This window comes from Papaver somniferum, chromosome 5 (genome assembly GCF_003573695.1).
Source record: "Papaver somniferum cultivar HN1 chromosome 5, ASM357369v1, whole genome shotgun sequence".
Taxonomy (NCBI): domain Eukaryota; kingdom Viridiplantae; phylum Streptophyta; class Magnoliopsida; order Ranunculales; family Papaveraceae; genus Papaver; species Papaver somniferum.
In genome coordinates, this window is record NC_039362.1 from 192194165 (window position 1) to 192200425 (window position 6261).

At 35.5% G+C, this 6261-nt stretch overlaps 1 long non-coding RNA gene across 14 annotated transcripts; it reads left to right on the forward strand.

Annotated features, from left to right (window-relative positions):
• The first annotated feature begins 1645 nt into the window (after positions 1-1645).
• LOC113278385 lies at positions 1646-5295 on the forward strand. 14 transcript variants are annotated; one of them, XR_003325474.1, is made up of 11 exons: positions 1646-1826; positions 1926-1968; positions 2260-2487; positions 2612-2702; positions 2775-2850; positions 2962-3120; positions 3221-3323; positions 3522-3599; positions 4286-4343; positions 4437-4539; positions 4938-5295. It is a non-coding gene; the product is annotated as an uncharacterized LOC113278385 (long non-coding RNA). The 14 variants fall into 14 exon arrangements; XR_003325472.1 differs by having other exon boundaries at positions 2260-2463; XR_003325477.1 differs by having other exon boundaries at positions 2260-2463; positions 3024-3120.
• Positions 5296-6261: the final 966 nt, after the last annotated feature.

Genomic DNA, 6261 nt, shown 5'->3' on the forward strand with positions numbered 1-6261 from the left:
TATGACCGACTCTGGGTAAAGGGGAACCGATCCTAGTAAGAGGTGCAACCTATTACAAAGGGGAATCGATCCTTTCATGAGGTGCAACAAGTTTTTAGCAGAACGGGGAACCGATCCTATGGACATGTGTAACACGTTTTTAGGCAAAGAGGAACCGATCCTATGGACATGTGCAACAAGTACAAGTTAGATACCATATATATGTGGGGAACCGATCATAGTACCTAGTCAACCGAATTTTAGAAAGCTAGTGTGACTATGCACAGTACTCACATGGAGGTAGAACCGAAACTTGTTTTAGTAGAACCGTGAAACCCATGTTTGGTGATTGAGTGTTCTTGATCAATCACATAGTTCTTGAAAGTCAGATGAACCAATTCTAAACTTGTTTGGAAGTGTGGCAAATCGATTTAAATATTGTAAGTATGAAAGAGGACTTACAAAGTAAGGATGTCGACATACTTTGAACATGTGCAGTAATGCTTATCTTTAATTGTTCAAAGTTATTCCTTAATAGCTAAAGGAGGAAAATCCCGGATCGAATAAAATAAATTGAAAATCTTTTATTTAAGGTTTTTAATTTTATTTTTGGAAAATGGAAATTAGTAATGTGCATTTGCTAGTTGGAGATTTTCTAAGATATTTTCGGTCATTATTTTGGACAAAGCATTTCCAGGAATTATGGAAACCGAATCTGGAATATATTGCATATCTTGAGAATATTTTCGGTTTTGGAAATTCCTTAGTATCCAAACTTCCTTGGTCAATAAATATGAATTTTTTTATTTCGAGCAAATAATCCCTCGTACAACAAGAACTATCTCAGTTGTGCTGTTGCTGGTGAAGCCGCCTATTCGGAGAGGAGAGTAACCTAATTAGGCGAAATCTCTTACGACTTCTCAGTTTAAAGTCTTCTTTGGGATTGAGAAGCTCTATTAGTACCGTTGGTGGGAAACTAGATAATTACGGTTTATCTTTTGTTTTCGATTGATTTGATTGACTAACGGTGGTTAAACTTTGATTGCACCTAGTTTTTTTATGCTTGAGAATCTTCTCTTCTGATGTAAGATTCACTCAAACTAGATCGAAGTTTATACGGGGATCTTTAGACTATTTGTATATCTAAATACGTCTTGTGATAATCCATTGTTAACAGACTCCGTTCTGTGTATGATTGATCACAAGAGATTCAAGTTGATTGTGTGCAGGTGTTTATTGAAGATCTAAGAAGATTTGAAGACAAAGAAGACTTTGAAGATTTCTGATTTGGGATTCATAATATTTGGTGTGCACAATACTTGTTTCGGTAAAAGAGGATCCAACTATCACTACACCAAATTCAGGTATTAGCAACTCATATTCGCAACAACTTATGAATTGTTGCGAATTTTCAGTTGCTAATTTCTGTTGCAAAAAAATTCACAACAGTTGGTTTCAGTTGCGAAATTCGCAATTGTTGCTTTCAGTTGCGATTCGCAACTTAATCGAGTCATACGCGTGCGAAAAATTAGTGTGTCTTCCTACACTTTAGCTGAGTCGGTCTAGTTGACTATTCAGCCCATTCAGATCAAAACTGACTCGCTAACTATTACTTATCGAAAGAAACCTCTCTCATTTCACTTTGCTTTCTTCTTTCTTTCTCCAGCAAAACCCTAGCTCTGCGGCTGCCTTCACTCACCACCACCACCACTGAATCTCTTCCCTTTCACTCTCTCTATACGAAAAGGTTGTTGAATCTGTAGATCTGATCTTTATCAATAAAAACCCTAACAGGGATGTTGAATCACAAAGAAAACTGCAGTTGAGGAAAAATTCGATATTGTAAGGTTAGGGTTTTCTTAAAACCCAAATATTTCTTACAAGCCCTAGATTGATATCGCTGATTGATTTGATTTAGGTATGGTTCTTTTTTGCATCTTTGTTAGGTTTTCAATCTCTCGAGGAGTCATCTTCATCAAACCAAACTTGGTAAGAAATAATAAAGTCTCAATTTTCGAATATTTTTGTTTGATTACAGGTTCTGGAGATTGTTTATTATCATGCTTTAGGGCTGAGTTTTTGTTTATATGAATTAATTCAGTTTTTTTTTTTAATTATTATTTTATGAAATTGATGCTTTTGGTAAGATTTATGGAAGATGTTATGATGAGGTATACAAATGGTAGTTCTTTAAATTAATCTTCTTCTCTCTTTAACAAAATCAAAATGTTTTTTACTTTGGTTCTCCTCTGGTTTTTTCTTTTTTTCTTTCAAGTTCAGGTTGTTTGTCTCTTGGAGTTGGAGCATTCTCTATAAATCCCATTAGACCTAATTGATATGTGCTATTGAGAGTGGAGCCTTTATGAAATCATTGTTCCCAATTCGAAGATTCGAAATTTGTGGACAGAATTGGGTGTGGAAAAATGGGTATCTAGAAGAAAGAAAGAATGGATACAATCTGAAGAGGGGAGCAGCAGATTTGGGGTTTGTCATTGTGACTTCAAAATGGTTAAAAATTTTACAACTTTCAGTAATTTTAACGGCTCGCCACTACTTAGAGATATTGTTTGGGATGCTGTAGTTAGTTTCCTTTAGCAATTCCGGTAGCTAACTAACCCAATTTTTGTTGCAGGGAAGTTGCTTGTATGCTTGCAGATGACTGCAGTAGACATATGATGAGATTGAGATAGGTGGTGACGGTGATATACCTCATGCTGGAATCAGTAAGGCTTGACTCACATCACTTCCAAAAGATGTTGTTTTCTTACCGTTCTAGTCTTTGATAATTTCTGCAGGGTATGTGTTTACAAGAGGGGGATATGTGGAACTGTCAAAAAAGCTTTCACTTCCATTGGGTAGTACTCTTGACAGGTAAATTCCATGAAACTCAACCTCTCCACTCCAGTTTACTTCTTAACAAAAAAAAAAAAAATAGTGACAATTACGAACAAATTTTCTCATATTTTGATGCACTTAATGAAGCCTTACCTTTCTTGCAAATCTGGGTATGATGGTTTGATTCTTTCTGTTGGTGGAAACGGAAGATCATTTATTTTGATTCTTGAAGCTGGTCCTTCAGCAAATACATCTTAGAGCAAAATTTACTTTGCCCGAATGAGCACAAAAGTAGGATTTTGCAGGGTAAGGAACACTTCCAATACTCAGAAAAAATTGCATATTAGTCAATGTATTCGGAAGTTGCAATCCCATTCTAACTTTTGATCTTATTTGCATTAGCCAGGTCAGGGTACCGTTTACATCTTTCCGAGCAGTGAATTCGGAGGATCCCTCTTTGGACCCATTCCTTGTACATACTAACCATACATTTTGAACCAAGAAAACAGGTATGCCTGTGTTCTTGAATCTGCAATAATTCACATCTCCAAATCTTTTAATTCATTTATGAAGGATGATGACACGACTAGAAGCCACGTCACTTTCGAAACTTAACATTTATGAATAATTATAATAAAATCTGAGATTCACTAACTCTATAGTAATGTGTCATTTTCTTGATCCGAAGGCTTCTATTGTGAATGCAGAGGCCTATAGGACTTGCAGGAGGAAAGCAAGACCTAAGAAGCTTCAACTTGATAATCGAATACATAAAGGCATTTCCTGTAAGTGTCATTCTCTCGTGTTTGTGTAACTTTTTTTTGTGGATTGTGTACATCTCTCCATACACTACATACTGTAATTATAAACATACTATACAACCAACGGTAGATCTATAACTGGAAAGTAGAAGAATGTCTATGACCAGTGCCTGCGTACACCCTATGCCTATTGACACCCTGAGAATGTATTAAAGGTGTGCTTGATGCTACGGAAGCTTCTAACCGTTTTCTGTCTCACAATCAAACTCTTCTCTTTAGCACCTTTTTGGACGGCTTTGCTAAATAATGTGTGGGTATCCGCCTGGCTTCAAATGCTATTTTGTTATTGAGATGGACTTTTAATCTTTCATGCTAGTGTTATTACTTGTCTATGCTTATCAATTTTGGCTCCCAATAATCCCAAATAGTGCTCTAAAAAAATGTATCCAGTCCTTATAAACAGATTCTATTCTGGTTTCATGTACATGACTAGGCATTTGATATAAGTTTGTAAGTGATCTTAGAGCAGAAGTGTCCTTAGAATAAAATTTCATTTGTTTTTGTCGGTTCATTTCCTATGGGAGTCTCTCAGTGGTTCATCTTTTTTGATAATGCCATCCTATAATGTCGAGTCAATGTTGTCCTCCTCTTTTATTGGCATTGTCTGGTTGCTTTTGATAATAGCATTCTAAAAGCATTTTGTTTTGCAGGTAGATCTTATTTCACGTGCAATGGGATTCGAGACTATACCTGGATTCCTTGCTGCTGGTGAGCTTTTTGATGGGGATAGACTTGTAAAGTCATATTTAATGTCTAATTTATGGGACTTGATTATTTATTTTCATTCTACTTGTTTTGCAGGGTGTGGAGGCAGGCATAGACTTTGATTGTCAGTTGCATCGGATGCTTCCTGTAATAATCTAAATGTGGCGTTGTGATAGGCTCTGTAACAGGTGGCATGAAGGTGAGCTTAAAAACTTTGTACATTTGAAATCATTGGTTTGAAATGGTTAATAATATGGAACTGATTTTTTGTAATGTAGAGTCAACAACAAGATTGACTAGAGATCATTGGGCTTGGAAATGCTATTTGTACCTAGTTCTGCAATAATGCCTTGGGCAATGCATCATAATTATTTTGTGTATCAATTGTTTTTGAAGTTGTGTACTGTTACCATGTTGGTTTCTTTAAGGTTGTGTATTTTTGGTTAACTCAATACCCGCTGAGTAAAGTATTAACATTCATAACATAGAATATCTCTTATGAAGTTAATGCATCTATATTATGTAAGGAATGTGTTTGAGTTGCAGGATGTTTTATTTCAAGACTACGTTACTAATGGGATGATTTCATTTTTGCAGTGGTTGTCGGGAAGTTGCTGACTTTGCAACTTATGCATTTGGGCCAACTATTGTGATCACTCCTTTTGGTGCACTCAGCATTATTATCAGGCACGAAACAAGTTCATTCCCAAAGTTGTGTACTCTTTCCTCTTCAGTTTTTTGGCTAAGTGTCATATTTTCTTGCATTGCTGCAGTTGCAAAACATAGAAATATCTTATGGAAAAGAAGTCCTTTTCATTTCTAGTTTTATTTTTTTGTTCAACAATTTTTGTAAAGTACCTTGTTTAGCTAAGTTTGGTTCTAGAATAGAGGTATCTTGATTTTGTTGAATTAATTTGATCTTTAAATTAATGGGGAGCTATAATTTTGACCTGATTTTGACCGGTCAAACCATTATTTTTGACTGGTTTTGACCGGTCAAAATCAGTTTTTGGCCAGTCAAAACCAATTTTTTTTTACCATACAAAAAATTCGCAACTGCTTAAAACAGTTGCGTCCACCTAATTTCGCAACAGTTTCAAACAGCATAACACGGCAGAACTGTTGCGACCCCACTTTGCAACTGTCAGTTACTGTTGCTAATCACAAAATTTGGTGTAGTGTATAATCGGTTTATCCTTGTGGTAGATTTGATTGATTAGTTGTGTAGATCGGCATCAATACAATTCTTTATGATTAAAAGTATTGATTGCAAAATCTTCACAATTACTTTGGTAGTTGATAAATAAGATAGATCTAAGAACCTGACGAAGGAGTTTATTGAGATAAACAGAAGAGCCTTTGTCGAACTCATATCACTTGGTTGAAAATAGTTGATACCAAACAGATTTGTTGTTCCTTTATTTTTTGGAATACGAACCAAAGGAATTGTTCCAAGTACGTGACTTATTACAAGTCGGAGGCGTGGGAATACAGACGGAACTAGGTGAACTATAGGTTTAGTTGCTTGGTCTCAACTATACGAAGTTGGTTTGATTTTGTATAGCGGCTTAATCCTGAGAGTATTCAATTCTGGACAAGGTCCCTGGGTTTTTCTGCATTTGCGGTTTCCTCGTTAACAAAATCTTTCTGTGTCATTTACTTTTATTTTCCGCAATTATAATTGTTGTTATTATAATTTAAAGTAAATTACACAAACATTAATTCATATTTACTTGATAAGCAATCCTATTGTGTTTGGTTAAGTCTGAACTTTTTATCAAATAAACATACTTCGTTGTTGTATTGTCTCGATCTCGTATCCATAGACGATCACACGAAGTATGAACCGATTTGTTGTATTGTCTCGACTCAGTCCATAGACAATCAATTTCGAAGAAAGGACTTATAGGTGGAAAAGTTT